Source organism: Canis lupus, chromosome 29 (genome assembly GCF_011100685.1).
Source record: "Canis lupus familiaris isolate Mischka breed German Shepherd chromosome 29, alternate assembly UU_Cfam_GSD_1.0, whole genome shotgun sequence".
NCBI classification, from domain to species: Eukaryota; Metazoa; Chordata; class Mammalia; order Carnivora; family Canidae; genus Canis; species Canis lupus.
In genome coordinates this window covers 30,120,862-30,148,067 of record NC_049250.1, presented here as the reverse complement: position 1 = coordinate 30,148,067, position 27,206 = coordinate 30,120,862, and the positions used below count along the sequence as shown (strand labels likewise).

General features: G+C 33.4%; 1 protein-coding gene across 3 annotated transcripts in view; it reads right to left on the bottom strand.

Annotated features, from left to right (window-relative positions):
• The window catches only part of LOC111093154 (zinc finger protein 385C-like), a 477,561-nt gene that overhangs the window by 140,693 nt on the left and 309,662 nt on the right, over positions 1-27,206 (bottom strand). The gene's annotated exons all lie outside the window — the stretch shown is intronic.

The following is a 27,206-nucleotide window of genomic DNA, read 5'->3' as shown; positions in this document are numbered from 1 at the left end:
TCATGTGTGCATTGTCCATTTGAGATCTTCTGTGAACTATGAAGCTTACAGATTTTCTTGTGTTGATCTGTTAGTCAATACTATTTATTTATTTATTTATTTATTTATTTATTTATTATTTATGTCTTCTATGAATTTATTTTGTATTTGAATCTGGTTCTATTTACCACATATATTTTTCTGCTCTGTGGTTGGATTTGCTGTTTGCTGAAATTTTTATTTTGATAAACTCAAACCTTTTTTTAAAAAAGATGTATTTATTTGAGAGAGACAGAGCATAGTGAAAGAGAACATGAGCAGGGGGAGTAGCAGAGGGAAAGAGGGAGGATCCCCCCATCCCCAACAAGGAGCCCAGCCTCACAAGGAACATGACCCAAGCTGAAGGCAGATGCTTATCCAACTGAGCCACCCAGGTGCCCCAATAAACACAAACTTTTATTTTAATGTAGCCTCAATGTAATATAGATTTTTTAATGAGTGCTTATGTTTCCTACTTAAAAAATACTTCCTATCACAAGATCATGAAGATAACATCTGTTTTACTCATTATATTTTTTTATTGTTTTATCTTTCAAAATTAGGTTCACAATTCAACTGTTGTGAAATAGTCACAATTACAAGCCATATGTATATACATCAATTACAAGCCATGTATATATGTATATACATATATATACTATTACTATGACAATTTACTGAAAAGAGTGCCATTTTCTTCATTGCTGCATCTTCAACTTTGTCATGTAGCCACTGTACATACATAGATGATCATGTTTCTGGACTCCATTCTTCCACTGACCTCTTCCTTACTATTTCTGTTTACACTACATTATTGTAATTACTGTAGTTATTTTATAATAAATCTTTATCTACCATATAGGACCTCTAATTTTGTTCTTCAGAATTGTGTTGGTTAACTTTGGCTATTAGATTTCCATAGAAATTTTAGTATTATTATGTCAATTTCTACAAAACATCATGTTGCTGAATGGAAATTGACTGAAGTTAGATGGGGGTAACCATATAACCAGGTTGCCTGGGACACTCATTACTCTATTATCCTAATGTAATTATTAATAGCACCACATTTCAATTTTAAAAAGTCAAAGAGAAGATGACAATTATAAAACGATTTAATGTATAGATTATATTAATGATAATTCACATCTTTACAACACTGGCATTCTAATATATAATGTATCTTAGTTAACTCTGGTATTGTTTAATTTTTTTCTCAATAATGGTTTGGAGTTTTTATGGTAGAATTTTATATATCTTCTGTTTGATCTATTCCAACATATGTACTATATGCAATGTTGAATAACATGTAAGGTATATACAGGGATTAATAAAAATGATGATTCCGTGTTATATAGCTCCCTAACTCACAAATAAATAAAAGGGAGCCATAAAAGATGCTTGGTTAATACAAAGTAAGTTGGAAAATATTAAAAAGAACAAATAAAAATTTAAATACATTAATATGGTAGATATATAAACAACACCATCCTTAATATCCCAAATAAAAACCAGAGAACTTCAGTTTGGCAATGTATTTCACATATATACTAATTAGTCTTACACAAAGTAAATTTCACCTAACAGGTATGTGTATTATTTGTAGTGGTCACTTGAAGATTTGCTTTATCATCTTTAATGTATCATAGTCAACTTTTAAGTAATTACCACATGTCATCATATATGAACCTCATCAATATTTTTCATATTTTCCTTCTTTGCATTAAAATGTTTTATATGATATCATTTCTGGTCACTGTCTAATATTCTTTCATATGAGCCCAAATCTAGATATTTTCAGGAAATACAAGCTATAGAAAAATCTGATGAGTGAAATCATTATATTAAGAATAATTCAGAATTTAGGAAGTTCTACAGGACAAAATATCCGATTTCTTCAATATTTTCAATATTTAAAAAGTAGTATCTCTACAATAAAACAGACTTAAGACATATCAACAAAATATAAGAACTCTACTGAAAATCATAATTTTATAGATCAAGTAATTTACAGAAAAATAAATAGAAAATCAGTAAAGATAAATTAAGAGGAATAATGTTATCATTTAACCTGTTCCTATACACATTTTTCAAATACTGATATTTTGAGGAATATATCTATATGTTGATTAGGCTGGGATTACATGTGTGAATGTATTTGTCAAAATTCAACAAAGCTCCCTAATCAAAATGGATTCCTTTTGTGGCATATAATTCAGAGCTGAATAACATTTTCTAACAATTAGAAAAAGATACTTAAGAGAAATATATCATTTACAACACATCAAACATCTGAAAATAGATTTAAATAATTTAAAACTAAATGATACTAAGGAATAATTTTTATTTTTTAACAAGATAAAATTGTGCTAATGTTTTGAATATAGACTATTTTTTATACAGAAATGCTATCTTTATTTTTTTGGAGAGAGAGTGAGGGTGGGGAAGGGGCAAAGGGAGAGGGAGAGAAAGAATTCTAAGCAGGCTCCATGTCCAGGACTCAAGGCTCAATCTCACAACCCTGAGATCATAACCTGAGCTGAAATCAAGAGTTGGATGCTTAACTGACTGAGCCACCCAAGTATCCCTGAAATGCTAAAATATTCTTGGTAAGATTTAATAATATTTGGAATTTGTTTCAAAATAATTTGAGCATGAAGGGAATGGGCGCATATAGATGAAAAATATATCACTGTAGTTTGATCACAGTTGAAACTGACAGATCGTAACATGAAGTCCTTTATATGATTTTATATATTGGAATCACACATTTGAGAGTTTCATAATAAAAATTTATTTTCAAAATAAAAGCTTGAGCTAATTCATAGGAATTAGATCATGAATTGTTTAATTTCAGACTTTTTTATATTGCAGTCTAGAAAGAAGAAACTCCATTGTCTGATCAGTTCTTACTCAAAAAAAAAAAAACACTGCTCAGAATTATTCTTTATTAACATATTGATACTCTGTAAAAAGGGAAGAAAAATTAGTATTTATTGATGGCCAGCTAAGAACAAAGCTCTAAGGTACATAATTATTTTAATCTTTCTATGGCTTCAAATTTCAAAAGCAGTTTCTAATTTTTAGAATAAGAAATAGAGATTCAGTGATATCACCAAATAGCAGGTACCAAAGGTATTATTCTAATACAAAATAAAAAATAATACCATGAAAACACAATTTTTCAGCCTTCATAAAAAAGTAAAACTTAATTATGATAAATGAAAACATAGAATTAATAGGAGATACATTTCACATTATTGCTGGAACTCAAAAATTTGTATAAGATACTTTTGGGGAAAAATAGAGCATTTCTATAGGAAAATCTCATGTGCAAGAGCTGAATTATATTGACTAAATGATAGTGAGATTTCACCATATGGCCACACACCAAATCTATAGTCTGTCTCTCCTCAAATCCTTTGACCTTTCCCTAGAAAGATAAAATTGATTATACCAAGAAAAAGCAGCACTTTCTTTAATTTTTTCTAAGATTTAATGTTTTATTTAGCCCTTTCTTATTCAGGATTTCTATAAAACCATGCTTAATTCATGGTAGATCTTTTGTTTTGTTTTTTTCCCCCACTCCCAGTGAAGGAAACTGCTTCTGAATTTGATATGCTGTTAAAACATGGATTGACATTATTTCCCACCCTTGACTAGAAAATAACTTTGCCAACATTCAAAATCTTGGTGGTTTATCTTGCTTAGCTGATGTTCATGTACTTGCTATTGATTAGTTCTTAAGACTGGTTTTCCTTTTGTGTAAATCTTTTCCCAATCATTAAGAATAACTTACTTGATTGTTTTGGAATGGATTTAATTCTGTTTTTCAAATTTACCAAGTCTCTCAATCTCACCCATTAAAATGAAATTGGTTTTCTCTTCCTTAGTGAAATATTTTATTGTTTAGCTTTAAGCATTAGGAGGGGGAGTTAATAGCTCTTTATACCTCTGAGCAATGAATTCAAGACCAACATAAAATTCTGATCATTTTCTCCCATTTATTTGAGAAACAGATATTTAGCACCTGCTTTTTATCATGTACTGTTCTAAGAAGTAGGGATACAACAAAACCCATATCATTATATAACAAATGCTGTGTATATATGCCCTGTAATTATTTATGTTATTTTTTAATACAGCAAAGTATTTCTAAAATCTACTATATTCAGGGTACCATCTTAATATTGTTAATATAATAAGATATGGGTTTTGCCAGAGGGGGAAAGCATTAAGAGATCTACTTGGGAAGCTAGATATAACTTGGGTACATGGTGTCATGTTACAGCCTAATACGTGCTATAATGAAGTGTTTCCCAAACACAATATGGGATTTTGGAGACGATCAGTGTATGTGTGTGTGTCTCTGTGAGTGTGTGTGTGTGTGTGTGTGTGTAATGGATTGGGTGGCTGAGGTGAAGGAAATTTTGGTAGAAGCAGTTGGAGATGGTAAAAATTTTTTAGGAAGATTTCTAAGCAGAAGTCCTGGTATGTTTTGCCATACTAGGAAACAATGTGTTCAGCAAAGGTGAGTACCTCTCCTTCTTTATTGCTCCATCTTTGGCAACTTGAAGTGTTAAGTTATACTAGGAGAAACAAAAGCTCACCTTGTTTCCATAGTTTCACAGTATATTCTATTTCATAGAAACCTCAGTGCTCTTTCTCAATTCTGTCATCTTCCACTTGCAAACAAATCTATGGTCACGTTTACCTATTCATCTTACCAACGTTAGCATCTCTACCTCAACTTTTTGATTTTTTGTGATCTTGCTCTCCCTACTTCCTCTGGGGACTTGCTTTGTTGGCCACAGCAAAGCTCTTCAGGACCCAAACTTCTTTTCTCCCTGGATTTTTCCTTCACTTTATGTATATTCAGTTCATTTCTGTTTACAAAATTGAATTATACTCTCAACTTGAATCTCTCCCTTGTGAATATACTCTTTCTTGCTTTGCACAGCTATGCTAATGAAAGAATAGTCCCAATTCATTACTTCTATTTCACTACCTCTCAATAATTACATTAGTTCCAAAAAAAAAAGACAAATTGTCACTGTTCTAGATGTCAAGGGCACACATAGAAGAGACACGGATTCCCCTAAAGGAACAGAAAAATAGATCAATAACTTAAAACTGCCTGCACATGCTATTAAGGTCAAGAGAAGGGACTTTTAAACAAGAATGGATTCTTTAGATTGAATAACCAGTGAAGGCAACACTGGAGTCTTGAAGAAGAGGAGTGAATAGGAAGCAGGAGTGTTTAGAATGAATGAAAATGTGTGAGAAGCTTCAATATTGAGGAGTATAATATTTTTAGTAATTAAAAGTTACTGTGCAATTTGATCAACAAAACAAATAGCTAAATCCAATAGGATTACTACCCAAACAATAAAATAGCCATTGTTCCACCCTGATATAAATAAATGATTAAATGAATAAATAAATGGGAGAATTCTTTCCTACAGAAGAATTTTCAAAAAATAAATATAGAAAGGACTAGGGAAATAGAAAATTATTCTTAGAACACCACAGTAAAAATTGCCTCAGGCAAGGTTCCCTGATGAACGCTAAAGCAAGCTAGTGGGTGGAACTTTAAAGAAAGCCCGGATACATGCACAGTCTCCATGGCTCTTCTCTGAATTGTTTATAACTTATTGTGGGGGTGTAACATATGTCCATAGACTTTTTGATACTCTTTCCTTTAGAAGGTAGAGCTTAATTCTCTTCCCTTAAGTGTTGCCTCCATAAGTATTAGTTACCTCTACAAATAAAGTATGATAAGGAAAAATAATAATTTACAATAGAAAAACCTGACAGACACATCTACAATCAAATGATCATAGTTAAAATAACCAATAATAACTGATTTGATATTATTTAGTCCTGTCATGGTATAATGAGGAGGGCAGTTTAGCTCTCATATTCTTCCTTAAATTTATAATCCCAGTTTTAAGAAAACATCAGACAAAACAAGTTAAAAGATAGTCTGCAAAATTCCTGACCAGCCTTCTTCAAAAGTATCAACCATATGAAAAACATGGAAAGACTAAAAAACTGTCACAGCTCTGAGGAAACTAAGGAGCCATGATATCTAAATGCAAAATAGTATCCTGGATAGGATTCTTGAATGGAAAAGGATATTAGTGGAGAAACTGGTGAAATCTGGATCAAGTTTGTAGGTTAGCTGATAGTAATATACAGGTGTTAACTAACTCTTTTAGACTTTTTTTCTTTTTTTTTTTTTTTTGAGAGAGAGAGAGCACGAGTGGAGTGTGTGTGTGTGTACAGTGGAGGGGGGGGCGGTGACAGAGGGCAGAAGGAAAGAGACAAGCAGCCTCCCTTCTGAGCATGGAGCCAACACAGGGCTCCATCCCACGACCTTGAGATCATGACCTGACCTGAAGTCAGACACTTAACCAACTGAGTCACCCAGGTGCCCCTGGTGTTAACTAACTCTCGATTTCAATAAATATACATGGTTATGGAAGATGTTATTAAGGGAAACTGGGTGAAAGACATACAAAAATCTTTTGTATTATATTTTCAATCTTTCTGAAAATCTAAAATTATTTCAAAATGTAAAAAAAAAACATAAAAAGGACTATATGTAGCATAATGAGTATATATTAAATAGGAATATAACAATCATGAGTCACAAGAGACAAAAATAAGTTGGACTTCATTAAAATTTAAAAAGAACTCCCAGAAACTAAAATTCTACTCTGAAAAAGTGTTAAGAGAATGAAAAGACAAGCCACAGAATGTGAGAAAATAACTGCAAAACACATACCTGATAAACCACTGGTATTCAAAATATACAATATTTTTAAAACTCAACAGTAAGAAAACAAACAACCCAATTAAATAATAGGCCAAAGGTCTGAACAGATATCTTACCAAAAAAGATATACATATGGCAAATAAGCATATGGAAAGATATTCGGTATTATATATTGTAGGGAACTGCAAATTAAAACACACCTATGAGAATGACCAAAATCCAAACCACTGATGACACTGAATATTGTTGTGTATGTGGAACAACAGAAACTCTTATTCATTGATGTTGGGAATGCAAAACAGTGCAGTTATTTTAAAAGACCGTTTTAACAGTTCCTAAGAGGTTAAAGATAGGCTTATGATATGATCCAGTAATCATACTCTTTGGTATTTTCCAAAATAAGTTGAAAACTTATTTCCAAACAAAAGCCTACACATGAATTTATACAGCTGCTTTATTCGCAGCTTGCCAGAAAATTGGAAGCACCTAAGATGTCCTTCTATAGGTGAATGGATAAATAACTGTGGTACATCCATCCAAGGCAATATTATTTAGTGATAAAATGAAATGAGCCTTTAAACCATGAAAAGACATGGAGGGACCTAAAATGCATATGTCTAAATGACAGAAATCTGTCTGTAAAATTGCATACTGTATGATTTCATCTATATAACACTCTGGAAATGGCAAAACTATGGAGACAATAAAAAGATCAGTGATTGCCAGGGGTTTGGAGAAGTGTAGGAAGGATGAATAGGTGATGGAGGATTTTAAGGGCAATGGCATTATGCATCTGTCAAAACTCATTGAACTGTAGCACATAAACACTGAGCCCTAATGTAAACTACGGACTTAGATAATAATAATATGGTCCTATTTCCTCAGTTTTAACAAGTGTACCACACAGATGTAAAATGTTAAAGATAGAGGAAACTGAAGGTGGGGCTGGAAGGCATATATGGGAACTTTGCATACACTCTGATATATTTTATATAAGAAAATTTTATGTAAACCTAAGACTTCCTTAAAAGCTTAAAAGAAAAAGTAATAGTCTGTAAATAGGAAATGGAGTAAGTAAAATGATTATTTCCCCTTGCTTTCTCCATTTCTCATGGAATATGGAGAATGGGAGATTAAATAAGAAAGAGATCACATTCTTGGTAGTGTTGGGAGTAAGATGTGGGTTTGTTGCAGTGTATTGGAGAAAGTAGCCTATAGGACAAAACAAATGACTAATAAAGGTATAATTTTGTTGGAAACTAAAATGCCAGGAATAGTGTTGCCTTTGCTGATGCTATCTTATGTATTAAAAACCCTTGTTATAGGTTATGAACAAAAACCAGTATAATATTCCCTTATTTAATTTTTATTTGAAAAACTCAGTGAACATTAAAGAATGACACAGAGCAGACCTATACAACAAACAATTGTCATTGTCCTATCGGATATTTATGTAATTAAAAAAAATACCTTTTACATTGTTCTCACCTAAGAATCTACTCAATTATCCATATTAACCCAGCTTTGGCATGGTTTAATTTAGGTAAAGCTTTTGTTCTCTACAAAAAAAACACCTTCCTACTGAGCTGGTCTGAACCACCTAGAATTACTATCATCTTTTTTCCTCTTCAGGGAAAAAGTCAACTCAAGGCCCATTGTATACTGTGTTCTGTTTCCAATAGCTCCATGTATGGACTCTCAGTCATGATATTGAGTTGGTAGCTTGAAATTAGCATGGTATGGATATTTACCTGTGGAAACTGGCACATTATATAAATTAGAGCATTAGTAATAGCATTTTGGGTAAGTAATCTTGATTTTTAAAATTTAATTTACAATCAATTAACATATAGTATATTATTAGTTTAAGGGGTAGAGTTCAGTGATCCAACAGTGCTCATTACACCACCTGCCCACCTTAATGCCCATCACCCAGTTACTCTATCCCCCCAATCCACCTTCAGTTTATTTCCTATGGTTAAGAGTCTCTTTTGGTTTATCTCCCACTCTGATGTCATCTTGTTTTATTTTTCCCTCCATTCCACTATGCTCCTGTGTCTCATCCTAACCTTTCCTTCTACGAATGCATTATTTGCTCTCATACTTCATTTCCTTTTGACTGAGAAAATTAAACTATACCATTGTATTAAAATATAATGTTTTGCCTGTATAGATTCATAAATTTTCATCATTAATTGTGAATAGTCTTAATATTCTACATTTTAAATATTTTATAATACTTCTAAGTCTGACCTGCTCATCATAAATCAACAGTTGGGTCACACATAATTAATTAAATGACTAGGTTATTATATTGTATTCTTAGGATGACTCTTTGTACTCTTGGAAATCACCTCACTTGAAACAATAATAATTGAAGGTTTGATTTTTTAAAACGTCAGATTCTCCCACTGCTACTGATTTGCATTATGAGCCAAAAGACCTCCTGACTTAAAACAGTCAAAAAATGTGTTAAATAATGAAAGAGGTGACACACTGATTTTTTTTCTCCTCACTCTAAGTTGTCATCTTCCACTTTTCTTTAATCCTTCTGTGTCCCTTGAAGTGCTGAATGCTTCATTCCACTTCAGAAGAAAGCTGACTAAAATATACCTCTGCAAAGATTAGTCACTAACCCCCCAAAGACCCTATAGGCTAACATGATACAATTCATTTTCAATTCTTTCTTTCTCCTCCCACCCAAAGTCTCTTACTTTCTTTGTTCAGAACACAATTGATAAAAGAATTTCACCTGTGCCAAAATCTGTCTGCACACCATGTATAGATTTTATGCTTTTTAATACTACACTAAATAACCAAATTTTCCCATCAGGAGTGTACAAATGAATGAAAATATATCCTCTGCTGCTTCTACTGCTATTTATAGTTTAAGTCACTCTTGTTTAAAAACTCATTAAAAATGCATCATTCAATGGGATAAAATATTGTATACTGCTCAGAAGACTTGTTCTGTCAATGAACTTTGGGTCCAATATAATGAAAATATAGACCTAATTTGATGAATACATCAAATTCATTTTTTTTTTTTGCTTATGGAATTCTCCATTTTTAGGAAATGAAAGGGAAAAATAGGAAAACAAAAATGAGCTTGTCAATTCTCAGATCACATATAAAAATTGAGGTCTACAATCTCAATTACTTAGGCAACCCAGTTGGTAGAGATAAAAGGAGATCATCCAAGAGACCCATTGGTGTGCAGTTGAGTGGATATGCAGAATGATCCAGACTGGCCATTTGCATTACCAATTGTGAAACACACTAAATGGTTTTGTCCATCCACAGATGTTTTCATGAAAAATGAGGACAGATTCCAATAAACTGCAAAAGCTAAATTAAAAATATATAAATTCCAGATTACATGAAATTAAAGGTGGTAAATTTCTAAATTAAAAATTCTGAAGTTTTTCACCTAACCCAACATTGATTAAGGTCTCAAGCAGTTAAGCCAAACTTCCTTTAATTCTTGTTATTTAAAAATAGTGTTGAAAACAACTGCCAATGGGTCTTCCTGTTTTTGTCCCTCTCACCTCCCATGCCGGTGTTGTGAGGAAGACATGTGGTCCCTTCTATTTTCTACAGTATTTCCAAAGATGTTGTCTAGTGAGAAGGCTTGAAATAGAGAAAGTGTGTCTCTTCCAAAAAAGACAGATTTCTTTGCAGTCTTGTAGTGGTTACTGTTTCATTCGAGAGCAAAAGCAGGTATTACTGTCCAGAATCATTCAGATAATGCATCCCTTGGAAGCAAAGGCAAATACATTGTTCGTTTAAAAAGATTTGGGTTCTCTGAGATAGTTCCTTTCCTGTAACACAACCTACTGTGTGTGCAATATCAATGGGCTTTCTTCACATAACTGTGGAAATTTGGCCTCGGGAAATAGAACAAAAAAGCTGATACTCTGGCTATGGCTATTGTTCTGAGTAATAACTCATCCTTTAGCTCTGACTCTAGAGCCTCATGTTTTTCTACCAGCATTCATGAAACTTCAGGATGTTAGTTGATTCTGGCTACTTTATTTTGCCCCTGGAAGCTTATCTGTGTCATATTTTTGGCTTTAAAGACTTTTTGTACTATGATCATTTATTGCAAAAAAATCACAATAAGCTTATAGTCAAAGTATAATAATAATAGCACAATCTAATAAGAAGAGTCTCAAAATCACACCATTAGGGATGAAATAGCCATTTTGCAATCAATCTTTCACACATTCATTATTTTATTTAATTCTCCAATTAATTTTTGAGGTTGGTGTTATTATCTCCTTCTTACAACTGAGAAAACACAGGCTTGAAAAAGTTAATAGCTTGCATAAAGTCTCAGTGCCAGGGAGAGTACAGCCAGTATTATAGCATAGTCCTGCACTGAGGGTATTCAATTATTAACTACTATTCTATGTACTCCAAATTAAGTCTACATGTTACGAATGGAATTTTATCTAACATTTTTTTATGTTTGTGAGTGCCTACTCAAAAAGAATGATGAATAAGCAAACCTGAAAATACTTCTGGTCTTTCCCATAGATCCATTTTCATATTATTTTTCTGGATTTTTTTGGAGGGAGGTAGGTTATTCAATACTCCAAATGTTTTCTTCTTTCACTAGTATACCAAAAAATATACACATGTTTGGGGTGAGGAGGGCAAAGAGGAAGAAAAAGAAAGTGCCACAGCTCAGGAATAAATCTAGACATAAAAGTAAACCTAAAGCTATCATTAAAAATATCCATGTCTTAAACACAAGAATTCTCAAGGCCGTTTCTTACAGATTTCAATCCAATGATCTATGCAGTGTCCTACATTTTCCCAAAGACCAACATTTTTCTTTCCGAATTTTGAAAGTCTCAGACATAACTATTTTATTCTTGAGTTTTCTACCTTTGTCATACTGATTATTGTCTAAATATGCACTCTTTTCCTGAAGTAGTTATTTCTTTCCTTGGTGTTTTTTGCTGTTAACTGTAATCATAGTAATATATTAAAAATAATTCTCAAATGAGCCAGGGGACACTGAATTTTGCTTAATTGTTGATAATGATACATCCTATAAATCTCACTACTGGGTTTATGAATATCATTAAAATTACATAGAAACATCAGCATAAGAAAATTCACGACTTAGAATTAGAGACTCTGTTTCCTGTAAAAGACTATACCATAATGTAAAGGGAAGTGGTTAGAATGAGTTGTAAAGCAGATGAAAAAATATGAATAGTCGCCATATACATCTCATGATGAGTATATTAATTAGCAGCTATTTATTACAACTAATCATTCTAGAAAAAATATAGGCATTAAGATATAGTCAGCCTTACACAAAAGCAGGTAACAGATTTGGAAAACCATACTGATGGATTAGATAAATATTGTAATTAAAATATAACAAATGTTAGATAAAATTCCATTAGTAACATGTAGATCACTTGTGATCTATAACACAATTGAAGGGTTTCAAATTCCTTCTTGATTTAATAAAGCAGATCATTTGCAAAACTCCCTTCCTACATAAACTTAGTCCATTTTGATTAAGGTCAAACTCTCACACTATGCTGGAGAAAATGATTTTTTTAACAAATGGTACAGTTATTCATATTTGAATAGACACACTAGGAATGTCTCCCGACCCTTATGACTTTTCTTCATTGAATGTGTTGCTTAAGTGACAAAATGAAGCCACAAATCAAACACAAACTGACTGAATCTGGAGGGAGCACGTGTTGTGCTTACTTCTTTACTCAGTGATCAAAAAAATCCTTTATATTAAGAGAACTCAGAGACAAAATACTAATTAGTTGATGGCTGAAAATGCCAGGTCCAGACACACAGTTCACTGATGTGCAACAAGACGGGAACTTTGGAGAGATTATCAGTAGATGGAAACAGGGCTTTAGTTGAGCTTGTTTAGTTTTCTTTGAAATCAGGTCACTTGACCTCGAACGCAACTCACTGTAGAGTTACAGCTGTTTAGATGGAAACTTGAAACGATAGCCTCCCAATTTCTGATACACTTCATATGATTTAGGGGATAGTGAAAAAAATGTTTTTGGCCAACACTTTTTTGAAAAATTAAAGATATACTCTGTGTTGTGTGTGTGTGTGTGTGTGTGTGTGTGTGTCTAAATGATTGAACTGTGCAAAGATTCAGGGGAAAAAGCCTCGATACTCTGATGTAATGAGTGATCTAATATCAAGCATAAATATTGATTTTTTAAAAGATTTTTATTTATCTATTTGAGAGAGAGTGAGAGTGAGAGAGAGAGCTTGAGCTGGAGGGTCAAATGGAGAGGGAGAAACAGACTCCCTTACTGAGCAGGAAGCCTGATGCTGGGCTCAGTCCCTGGACCCTGAGATCATGACGTAAGCCAGAGGCAGATGCTTAACTGACTGAGCCACCCGGGCACTGTAATACTGATTTTTTAGAATAAGATTTATCAAGGTATCACATACCATAAAATCCACTTTTTAAGTGTACAATTCAATATTTTTAAATAAATGTAAACAGTAACACAAGCATCACTATAATCTAATTTTAGAAAAACAAATACTGATTATTGAAATAATAGAAATATCATCAGAGATAATATACCATGCCATTAAAAATATCTAAAAAGTATATGTACAGTATAAAATGTACATATATGCTATATATATGTATATATATACACACACACACATTCTCTTTCTATATATTTATACACATATACATACATATATAGTTCTTTGTTTTGCCCTGAAAAAACTAAACAAAGAAGATGAGTTTCCTCAGGTGATGGTAAACTAAATATTTGTAGTCAATTTGATTGATTATGCTCTTGAACTTTAAGGGCTCCTGTTTTCAGAAAGAATGAAGGCCAAAGAAGGGTTACCAAGTATTACAGCAACCAATATCCTTTCTCAGTCATCCCTGACCTTCTTCAATTCTCTTTGGCAAAACTTCCTTAATTACTGTGCTACCTTGCTCAGAATATTATTTTCTGTTAATGGTCATTGAATTCACCCATTCACTCACAAATATTTGTTTAATTCCTAATATGTGGAAGTCATCATTTTAAGAACAGGGGCTACAATATTGCAGAATGTCTCTCTTCATGGAGGTTACATTTCAATGGGGAAGAGAGGCAATAAACATTAAAGAATCAAATATAATATCAGACTGTGACAAATTAATAAAGGAAAACCAGTAAATAAGGTTAGAAAGAGAATGGGAAGGGGATCTATTTCGGAGAGAGTGATTAGTGAAGATGTCTCTGAAGTGATAACAGTGGAGTAGAGGTTTGAATGAAGAGAGAGAATAAGCACTATAAATATCTGAGAAAACAGCATTCAGGCAAGGGAGTAAAAGTGAAAAGCCCCTGGTCTGTAACTTATCTGAAGAACTGAAACAAAGCCAGAAGGACTTTGGCAAAAAAATCAGATGTACTTAGTGGATGGATCAGATTGGGTTTTATGAGCCAAAGGAAGAATAAAATATTATTCTAAGTATGATAGGAAGTCATTGATGAGTTTTGCTTAGAAGTCATGAAATCTGACTCCACATGGAGGCACAAATGAATAAGCAGAATACATGTTGTTGTACTGGGATACAATAGCTAAAGAAATAAGTTATCAAAGTGTTGTGGCCTATAGGAGTAGGCTTAGGGTAATTACCTACCTAAGTCATAGGCATCTATCTGGAGAGAAAAGGCTAATTAAAAGAAAACATGATATAAATGAGATTGAGTCAGTTTTCCGGCAGCAGAGCAGGTGGTATTTTTTGTTATCAAAATGAGGTTAAATTGATGAATACTGACAGTATTCAGTAACAGTTGACAGTAAAGACATTGTTGACTTAATGTACAAATTTGAATTAAAACCATAAGGACAGTAGCCATAGTATAATTATTTTTTATTAAAACATAACAATTACAGATTTTTCTGCTTCACAAATGAATTGATCATCTAAAATTGCATTTTACATGCCTATTCCAGCAGTTTACTCTAATGCAGTCTTTAACTTTTTCCTTTCCTTGTATTTAGTAATCTGGGAAAAAAAACAAATAATATTTTTATTCAGTTGTGATAATAGTGCTGTTTTTTTACTATGTCTTTGCAATTTCTGGTCCCTCTGCTTCAGATACACTCTCATCTTTGTGTAATTCCTACTAATTTTCAAAGACTTAATATAACTTCTGAGAAGTGTTTTCTGATCTCTCATGTAAGTTAGCCATGCAGCTAAATAACAAATATTTATTGAGCATAAATTATGTGCTTATAAATTATTATGCACTTTTCTAGGCAATGAAAATAGAATGAAAAACAAAGCAGATTGCATTTAATCAACACAAATTCCATGGTTCGTAAGGAGCTTACATTCTAGGATAAAGAGACAGAACACTAATACAGTGTTCCTACTATTTTAGTGTTAATTTCTGAGTCTGATAAGTAAATCAAAATAATGTGATAGAGACTATATTATGAGTGGTGGAGGAATGGAAGGATATTACAATTAGAAGTAAGAACAAGTGGGAAAAGCTCTGATATGAAAGTAGGCTTGGCAATTTCAAGGACAGATAAAATAATAAAAGAGTAGTTGAAATTAATGGCATTTGGATGAAGTGGGAAAAGAGAAGCAGGGAAGTCAGTTAGAGGAAGATTGTAGTAGCCTCGGTGAGAGCTATTGGTTTCTTTGACTTGGATTTTAACCCTGAAGACATTAAAAAGTGTTTAGATTCTAGATATGTAACAGAGAGAAAAAAACAGAAATCATCAATGTGTTGAATATAAGGAGTGAAGAAAAAGAAGTCTCAAAAAACAGTCCTAAATTTGGGCTGTAGTGACTGCATCAGTCATTGATTATGATAATAATAATAATAGAAAATTAGGCTCAAGAAAGATGGATATATATTGCTCCAAGGTGAGGCAGGGTTTTAATGTAGAACTAGACTTAAAAGTTCTATTCCACTGAGTATATATCAGTGTCTTTCAGCCCACCATATAAGGAAAACTCATTTCATATTAATGTTATTAACCAGCTTTTAGAAAGTAGCTATTGATAATTAGAGAATTATGAAGTATTTTAAAACATAAATTTATTTGGCATAACAAGACTATGTTCAAAGAAAAGTATGTCTTTAAAGATATCACAATGATCACAATTAGTTGAGGTCATCACAATACTAGTAGTTCTTAAACTAGTCACAATTAATTAATGTAATTATTTTGTGTGCTTCTGCCCATATTAATTTACAAAGTTTCCTAGATATATAGAATTTAAAATGCAGACTATGGATGGCTAAAATTCACATATACAACTGTTATATTAAAATCCTTTCTATTAAATGTTATTTTCTATCATGTATTCATTCATTAGGGATCTAGTATTTGGATAATTTTTAAAGTTCAATCTAAAATACTTGTGGGACACCTGGGAGGCTCAGTGGCTGAGCATCTGCCTTCAGCTCAAGGCATCAGTGATCCCAGGTTTCCAAGATCAAGTCCTGCATCAGGTTCCCCACAGGGAGCCTACTTCTTGCTTTGCCTGTGTCTCTGCCTCCCTCATGAAAAAATAAATAAAATCTTAAAAAAAAATACTCATATTGTGTCTGCTGAAAGAGAACTAGAGAAAACATGTGAAAACTCTATTTAGATTATAGTGAGGGAGGGGCCATAGAGAATGTCTAGTCACAATTCTCATTTAATAGGTAAACTATGCAGCCCTGTGACATTAAATGACTTTGCCAAGATTGTACATCTAGTTTTGGTAGACTAAGGAAAAGGACTTGGCTTGCCTTCCTTATTTTCCATCTCTTTCAGCTTCTTTCCAAGATAATAATAACCTAAAAGTATTATGATAATACAAACTCTACTTCCTTTTGGAAAGTTTCAGGTTTGACATATTGTATCTTAAGATACATTCTTTTACTCTCAATCAGGAAATTATTCTGACAATTCTGAGTTAAGATACACCCAGGTACACTGAATAAAATTACTTCGCAAACCTGGAAAAATAGATATTATCTAGTAATTTCTTTTGAGTAAAATGTTCATCTCTAAAGAAATTCTGAATTTTGTTATTTATTGCATTAAAGATGATAGATACATTCCAAGTTCAAGCCTGACCCCTAACTTGACACCCCATTTTAAGCTTGAATCATCTGGTTACTGGGCTTTAGGTATGTTAACAAAATATTCACTACTGCAAAAGAATCCTTGATGTTAAATATTTTGTCCTCTTGTTATGAATGAATGAAATGTCCCATCAAATCCCACGTATCTATATTCAAACAAAAATATTACATGTTGTCTTTCTACAAAATTATAGAAATTCTGACTTTGGGTTTATCAAATATTACCACTAGAGTTTTTACACTGTACATTTGCAGATCAGTTTTATCCAATACCACCGAAAAGTAAGTAACCAGCTTTCATCATATATAAGAATTTCACAGCTCCTTTGGCTTAATCCCCTCCAAAGAGATATATATTGATACTTTAGGCCAGAAAGTCTAATGACAAACTCTAATTGTGTGACTTTTCTTATCATGAAGAGACTTGCCTCTAAGGAAACAGACATTATGGCTGTAAAAGAACACTAGCAGATCAAAAAGAAAAAATCAGTTAGTCAGATTCATAGCCTAGGAATGAATTAGAAGAAAGAAAACCCCTTTATAAAACTCTAAGCAGGAGACAACAATTAGAATTTAAGCTTTCCAAGCCCAGCGGTATTATTTTGTTCACTTTTTATCTTTAGTACATAGAAAAGTGTTTTGCATATAGAAATGCTCAAAAAACAATGATTAGCAACGTTGAAAGGATGAATTAATAAAATTATATAATATGATAGTAAAAAAAGATTTAAATAGTCAAGGATTATAATTCATCCCAAGTTTAAGATTTCTAGTTGTTAATGTTTTTATCTATTTTATTAATGTATACTATTATTAACTTCACTTTTTTAAAAAAGGCAATTTAATTTTAACAGAAACTGAGGATTCTGTAGTTAATATTTCAACTGAAACTGAGTTCAAATTGCATCTGGCTAAATTAATCACTCCAGTAGTGCAATGCACTGCATTATACCTATGAATAAAGCTTTTCTTTTTTTAAAAAAAGAACTTTAGTGAAAATGAGCACAGAAGGTCACAATTTGTGTCACAATACAAAATAAGACATATAATGGAGGAGACACTCAGATGACTTATTTAAAAGCTAAAAATCTCACTGACTGTTAAAAAACTAGTTATAGAAAGTGAGTGAAGTTTTTTCTTTTTTAAATGCTGAAGTATTTAAATACAAGCTAGGCATACTTTCAGATGAGATGGTGACATGAGCATACACATTCAATGTTTCTCATAGTAATGGCCAAATTAATGTATAAAACAAGGAAGAAATGAAACTAGGGAGAATGACATTTAAATGCCAGATACTTCAAGAAATTTCTGCTAGATACTGTAAGGATGAGATTAATTAACAGAAATCTGGTCTTATTCAATAATTTACAGGTGACAATATGCTTAAAGAGAAACAGAATCATGAAGGGCATTAACATTATTACTTGTAAGGCACCAGACACTCTTCTATAAGCTCTACATGCATTAACTTATTTAACTCCATCAAGTAGTTATTCTTGTAAGAACAGATAATTTCAATTACTTACCTAGGAATTCACATTGTTACTAATTTTCAGAGCTAGAATTCTACCTCAAGCAGTGAAATCCCAGAGCCAACATTCTTAACTACTCTGTTGTCTTGACTTATAAATTAATGGTTAAATAAATGACAATATATCTCTGTACCTTAATTCTACACAGTCATTAAAAGTATAATTTGTAAAAACATTTAATGACATGTATAAATATTTCCAACTCATGGTTAAATTGGAAAAAAAATCTAAACCAATATGAATAGATACACATACATACTATATGTTTAGCTAAGTAGGTTAACAATTAACATTTGTTTCTCAGGAAGCAAGTGAGTGATTTCTTCTCCACACCATCTTATGTGAGAATATCTATTGTTTTCATTCATGAATGAAACTTTGTTGAATATACATTGACCCTGAACAACAGAGCTGATAGGGGTGCCAACTCCCCTACACAGTCACAAATCTGCATAACTTCACTCCCCAAAAGCCTACTACTGACAGAAGCCTTACCAATAACTAAACAGTTGACTAACACATATTTTATGTTATATATATTATATACTGTAATCTTAATGAAGTAAATTAGAAAAAAGAAAACTTTATTAAAGAAATCCTAAGAAAGAGAAAATAGATTTCTGGTACTGTACTTTATTTATCAAAATAAGTCCATGTGGACCCATGCTGGTCAAACCTGTGCTGTTCAAGGGTCAGCTATATAATATTTAGTCACATGCTTTTATATTTGAAATAAGAAAGTCAATATATCAAAGGACTACTAGGAAACTTGAGATCAATAAAACATATGGAGCAAAACAGAATGTTGCAGAAAAAAAGATTTCTGCCATTCAAATTAGATAACATGCAATATTAATAGCAAGTGTAAAAAAATAAAAAAAGCTTAAATAAAAACCAGAAATGTACTGCTTAAAATAAAGATGGCTAAAACTAAAAAAACTAAAAAAAAATAATGATGAGGTAATAATAAGTTAGATTTCTACTAATGATAAGTTAAGCAACTGAGACCACTGTCCCATTAAAGGCCTAGGATTTCAGTGCAGAGTTTGGAGCCATTTTTACTCGATAGTTGCTATAGTTATTTTTTCTTACATGTGGTACAATATACATTTATATGTTAAAAATTGTTTTAGGGAATAACGGGAGGCCTAGGATGATTTTACATTTCTCCAGAAATTATTCAGTATTCTTCTCTCCGTAGCCCAGGTACAGTAGCACTGCAGATTAAGATGACTGCAAAATGAGCTGAAGATGCTTTGATATCTTTCTTACAGCCCAAGTGTACTCCTAGATTGCAGTGCTTTCTATTTTCTCCTACTCTCATCCCTTTGTTAGACTCAGACACCAATCTTATTATCTTAAATCTGTGATAGAATCAAGAAAAAGTAACTATAGCAACATCTGGCTATGGCCCAGTGAGGACCCTGACAAAGCCTGTCCCCAAAAAGTAAATATGAAGCTAGATAAAATAAAAGCAACAATTTCACTTCTCTGGAAACTTACCAGAGGTATACAACATTCACAGTATTTATTTATGCTTGAAAAACTGATCTTCAGGCAAGAACATTCGAATCTGTGGCATTCTGGCTTAGGTTGCTTCCATCTCTCCCCATCCCTACCATATAGCTCCACTGATGTGGAAGTTCTATGAGGCAGGAAAGGCCATAGAAATAGCAGGTTTTCTGCTGTTTGGAAAGGAACCTACCTTATTGAAGCACTGGGTAATAGTCACACTCAGTGGCATTATTGTTGGAAGTGACAGCTTTGAGGCAGGAAAACGGGGAGTGCCAACAGCTTTAACTACCTAAAGTTGCATGATTAGAACAAGCATTGGCCTCTCTGAGCCTGTGTACATGTATAACAAAGAATGGACAGAGCCCCAATCTGCTTCATATACCTGGCAAATACTGAGGAAATGTGTATGTGAATAGCAGAAGTAAAAGAGTCCAATGAAAGTAAAAGAAAGACCTAAAAATGGCCTAAGCTTTCAATGTGTTCCCTTATGCACAAACAGAGCCATCAGACAGAAGCCTTACTAGATTGAGGTAGTGAATCACAATTTTCTATCTAATATTTACCTGTCCACCAATCTATAAACCCATAAGAATAATACCTATAAAATCAAGTCAATAATAAAAACATTTATTTTTTAAAAAGTAGAGACATCTGCAGTACCCTACTGCAAATGAGACTGATTTCACAAATTTAGTTTGACAGGTTATCAAAGAAAGAAACAAATGGAAAAGAAACACAAAACAGCAAAAAACAATTTCAGAGGGGAAGTCAAATCTATAATTGGTATAACATGCTATCTAAAATATTCAATTTTGAAAGAAACAGGAGAAAGTAATTCATATTTTAGGGGAAAAACTGTCCATAGAATCAGTTTCTAAATGTTCTCAAATGTTGCCTAATAAACAACAGACAAACATTTCAAAACAGCTACTATATTCAAAGAAGTAAAGGAAAGCACACTTAAAAAATTAAGGGAAAGTATGTAAACAATAGATAGAAATTATGAAAAAAGACTCAAATGGAATTTCTCAAGTTGAAAAGTACAATAACAGTGAGTAAAATTTAAAAACCTTACTAAGGCAAAGATGACAGTGTAGGAGGAGGACCCTAGGCTTTCCTTGTCCCTCAAACACTGCTAGATAACTATCAAATCATTCTAAATACTCAAGAAATCAACCTGAGGACCAATAGGGCAAACTGCACAATGAAAGGGAGAGAAGAGGCCATTTCAAAAAAGGTAGAAAGTGCAGAGACTTGGTATGGGGGAGAGTAAGGGACTACAGATGCTGTGGAGAAGAGTGAGCCCTGGTTGAGAAGAACAGTGAGAGAGTGAGTGGAGTGCACAGGGATAAGCACAAGGAGAACACTTCTGCAAAACCAGTGGCTCAGAAAAGGAGAGGGGCTAAATTTCATGAGTTTTAGCAACCAGCAGGTCTCAAAACTAGTTTCAAAAGTCCCCAGAATTGGCTGTGATAGAGACCTGAGGACACTGCACTACTCCTGGAGCAGAGGCAAGCAAACAACTGTAGGTGGACTGAGCAACTTGAGGATCACCTAAGGGGCACAGGGATAGACAGTTCATACTTTTTGGAGCACATCTGTGAGAGGTGGCATTGCCTTTTCATGGACAAAAGAACCAGTGGGTGCCACTTCCCTCCCTTGCCCCTTAGCATAAACCAATTTCAGTAAACAGTATAGAACCAATACTGGCTGTCTAACCTGTTTACACCAACTCCACCCCCCTGAGCTCCACTAGTATGGCTTTTGTCAAGCAAGCTGGCCTAACTTCAAGTGCTTGGGCCCTTCCCCTAGAAGACCAGCACAAACTCCTGCATGCATCACACGTACTGACCACAGAGTTCTGCAAAGTTTCAATTCTAGTGGAAACAGAATCAGGTCTCTTTCAGCAAGCAGATGAAAACACACCTCCTTAACACTCACCACACTGTGGCCAAAGTCCAAATATTCCCCATGCAGGCAAAGAGAAATTCTGCAGAGAACGGGCAGCCATAATGTAGCAGCAGAGTGCATGCAGCACACACCAGAGATACTTCCTGAAGTGCCAAGCCCTGGACATTATATGACCTCTTCTTCATGAAGCCATTACTCTCAAGACCAGGAAACATAACAGGCTTTCCTAACACAAGGACACAAAGACCTAGACAAAATGCCAAGATGGAGAAATGCATCCTAAAAGAAAGAAAAAGTCATGGCCAAGAATCTGATTGAAACAGATATAAGTAATATACCTGATCCACAATTTAAAGGAACAATCATGAGGATACTAATGGTCTTGATAAAAGCATAGAGGACATTAGGGAAACAATTACCACAGAGATAAAAGAGCTAAAAACCAATCAGGCCAAAATGAAAAAAGCAATAACCAAGAATCAAAACTAACTGTATGTAATAACAAGGATGAAAGCAGTAGAGGAACAAATAAATGATATAGAAGATAGAATTATGAAAGTAATGAAGCTGAATTAAAGAAGGAAAGAAAAAACCTGGATTATGAAAATAGACGTAGGGAATTCAGTAACTTCATTAAACAAAATAACATTCATAGCATAGGAGTCCCAGAAGAAAAAGAGAAAGAAAAGGGGGCCAGAGGTTTATTTGAGCAAATTATAGCTGAAAACTCTTATGAGGAAGGGAACAAATATACAGATCCAGGAGGCACAGAGAACACACATCAAAATCAACAAAAACAGGCCCAAACCAGCACATATTGTAGTTAAATTTGCAAAATATAGAGATAAAAAAAATCTTAAGAGCAACAAGTCTAACTTACAAGGGAAGACCAAGAAGGCTGGCTGCTGATATCTCCACAGAAACTTGGCAAGCCAGAAGAAAGTGGCATGATATATTCAACATGCTGAATGGGAAAGTCTGCAGCCAAGAATATTCTATTGGGCAGGTTATCATTCAGAATAAGATTATCATTCAGAATAAGAGATAAGGAGTTTCTCAGACAAATAAAAAACTAAAGGAGTTTGCGACAACTAAACCAGTACTGCAAGAAATATTAAAGGGAGCACTTTGAGTGGGAAAGAAAGACCAAAAGTGACAAGACCAAAAGGAGCAGAGAAAAACTCCAGAAACAATGACAAAACGAGTAATAAAATGGCACTAAATAAAACTATCCATCATTATAGATTATCTATGTATTGAAAACATTATCAATAACCACTCTGAATGTAAATAGAATAAATGCTCCAATCAAAAGATATAGGGTGTCAGAATGGATAAAAAACCAAGACCCTTCTATATGCTGCTATAATGTAGCAGCATAAGATAAGAGATACATTTTAGACTTTGACACCTGCAGATTGAAAGTGAGGGGATAGAGAAATATTTCTAATGGGGATAGTCTTCAGAAGAAACTGGAGAAGCAGTACTTGTATCAGACAAATTAGATTTTAAACCAAAGACTGGAAGAAGACATGAAAACGGGCACTATATTATAATAAAGGGGACTATGCAACAAAATCTAACAATTATAAATATTTATACCCCCAGCTTGGGAGCAGCCAAGTATATAAAGCAATTAGTAACAAACATAAAGGAACTCATTGATAACATATAATAATAGTAGAGGACTTTAACACCCACTTACATCAATGGACAGATTATCTAAACAGAAAATCAACAACCAAACAATGGCTTTGAATGACACACTGGACCAGATGGATGTAACAGATATATTCAGAACATCCGATTATACAACAGCACAATACAGATTCTCTTTAAGTGCGCATGGATCATTCTCCAGACTAGATCACAGAATAGTTAACAAACAGACCTCCACAAGTACAAAATGATTGAGATTATACCATGCATGTTTCCGACTACAACACTATGAAACTTGAAGGCAACCACAAGAAAAAAATTGGAAAGAATACAAATAAATGGAAGTTAAAGAAAATCCTACTAAAGAATGAATGGGGCAACCAGGAAATTTAAAAAGAAATTAAAAAATACATGGAAACAAATGAAATTGAAAACATAATTGTCCAAAAACTTTGGGATACAGCAAAAGCTATCTTAAGAGGGAAAAGCATAAATTCTACATGCAAATTCTATAGTGGGTGCTTAATGCCATTTATTGAAAGCTTTTGCTTTTTTTTTTTTTTTTTTTAAGTAATCTCCTTTGCCCAATGTGGGGCTCAAAGTAATGACCTCAAGATCAAGAGTTTCGTGTTCTACTGACTAACCACACAACAGCCCCAGAAGGCTTTTGAATTAATACCCAATTTAAGTAAAACCACATTTCAAAGCCAATTGTTCATAAGCTTTTATTATCACATAGCTCACATACACCTTTCCCAGTCTAATAAAAAAATTACACTTATTTCTACTAAAAACAACAATTCTGAGAATAGATCTATTTTCTGCAATTGAGGTGCTAAAAACAAGGTTAATTTATTTTATTTTATTTTCAGTATAGTTAACATAGTGTTATATTAGTTTCAGATGTATAATATAATGATTAAAAAATTCTGTGTATCACTTATTGCTTGTCTTAATCCCCTTAACTGACTTCACCCATTTTTTAAAAGAAAAAAATGAAACAATCTGCAAGCATGAAAAGGCAAAATAAAATAAATAAAATAAAATAAAATAAGCAAAATCTAAATTGTTCCACCTATCACAGAATCACACATTTAATATGTGCTCTAGGATTATTTCCTAAATGTTAATAGTCTTATACCAAATGTCTTCTTCTCAAATCAAATTTTCTTGTCCAAATAGAAATATTTGTATGATGGAGTTTGCTTAATTAATGCCTATGCAGGTTAAAACAGGAAGAGGTATTTCTTTCTTCTAAATACTGAAGAGTCTATTAACTTGCTGGACACAGAAAAATACAAAAATGATTTTATTATATATTTTCTCATTGTGTGACTGTGATTTTAGTGTATATATCTTATTACACTAAGGAGACACTATGTATGGAAAATGCGTGATCCTGTGCTTGTCAAATAAGAACTGGGATTACATTATATACTATTTAAACTATATGACACTTAGAAAAGGCAACTATATGAAGACAGTAAAAAGATCAGTGGTTGCCAGAGGTTAGGAGGGAGAGAGGGATAAACAGGGAGAGTACAGAAGAATTTGAGGACAGTAAAACTACTCTGTATCATAATATGATGGTGATTTCACTACATATTTGTCCAAACTCATTGAGTATACAACACCAAGAGTAACCTTAATGTAAATTATGGACCTTGGGCTATAATAATGTGTCAGTACAGGTACATCAAATGTAACAAATGTACCATTCACCCAGGAGGAAGTGATATTGATAACTGAGGAGCCACTTGCATGTGTGGGTACAGGGGATATTCGAGAACTCTGTACTTCCTGTTCAAAATTACTGTGAATCTAAAACTGCTCTAAAAAATAAAGTCTACTTCAAAATCAAAAAGAGAGAGTGAATATAGGCTAAAAGATGCCTGGAGGTGACATGAAGGATACACTACTACTAATATATTAGGTGTATATAGAGACTGCACACCTATCACACAGTGTAAGTTCATGCTAAGATCCCAGAAAAGTATGCCTCTACATCTGGGTAAACCCATAAATCTCAGGTACAACACACCCAGAGAGATTATTTAAAATTTATATCCAATAGTAAATTGCTCATTAGAAGCTTAAGGATTTTTTTTTGTTTTTTTAATATGGATATTTTTTAATGGAGTTCAATTTGCCAACATATAGTATAACACCCAATGATCATCCCGTCAAGTCCCCCCTTCAGTGCCCATCTCCCTGTCACTCCATCCCCCCATCTACCTCCCCTTCCACTACCCCTTGTTCATTTCCCAGAGTTAGAAGTCTCTCATGTTTTGTCACCCTCACTGATTTTTCCCACTCATTTTCTCTCCTTTCCCCTATAATCCCTTTCACTATTTTTTATATTCCCCATATGAGTGAAACCATATAATGATTGTCCTTCTCGGATTGACTTACTTCACTCAGCATAATACCCTCCAGTTCCATCCACATGGAAGCAAATGGTGGGTAAGTTTTGAGCAAAACTATTGGTCAACCAGATTTATATTCAACCAATGAAAAGCAACTAAATTATTTTAGGACATTGCATGTAAATCATCCTCTAGAACTGAAGGAAGAGGAAGAACAAAAAGAGAATACATATTAAAGAATAAATTACTGACAGAAAATTCTTTGTGTAGAGTTGGTGTGAAAAAAAGAAGAAACCCCATAAGAATTTAATGAATTCTCAGTTAAGTCCAATTAAATTGAAATTCAAGCCTAGATACTCATAAAGAAATTTAATGGTAGAATGGAGACTCTAGAAAGAATATCAACAGATATTTCCTACCTCACATATTTTATTATCTTGGTATTATATTGTGATGGTTAATTTTCTGTCTATTTGACTGTTCTAAGCAATGCCTACATAACAGATAAAGTATTTCTGGGTGTACCTGTGAAGAGGTTTCTGGAAGAGATTAGCATTTTAATTGGTAGACCAGGTAAAGAAGATCACCCTCACCAATGTGGGTGGGTATCATCCAATCTGTTAAGAGCCTGAATAGGGTGCCTGAGTGGTTCAGTTGGTTAAACATCTGCCTTCAGCTCAGGTATCATGATCCTGGAGCCTCCTGGGGCCCTGGGATCAAGTCCTGCACCAGGCTCTCTGCTCAGCAAGGAGCCTGATTCTCCTTCTCCCTCTGCCACTACCCCCTGGCTTGTGCTCTCTCTTTCTCAAATAAATAAATGAAATCTTAAAAAAAATAGAAGTCATTAAAAAAAAGAGCCTGAATAGAACAAAAATCTGGAGGAAATATGAATTTGCTCTCTTTGCCTAAGCTAGGACATTCATTTTCTTCTATTCTCAGATACCAGTGCTCTTGGTTCTCGGATCTTGGGACTCAGACTGAATTATACTACTAACATTCCTGGGTGTCCAGTTATAGAAGCAGATCATGAGGACTTCTCAACCTCCATAATCTTGTGAGCCAATCCCTATAATTATTAATTTATAAACATATATCTTATTGGTCTGTTTCTCTGGAGACCCTTGACTAATACATAGATGTTAGTCAAAAACTAATTCTATTACCACAATAAAAAAAAAATAAGCCTTGACATGTGGAAAATATGTTTTGCTCTAGATGATTTTGAGTAAACAATCTTACCCGTCGAGAGAAAAAAATTCAGTTTTTTTTCTTTGTGGCTGCCATTTGAATATAATTTCAA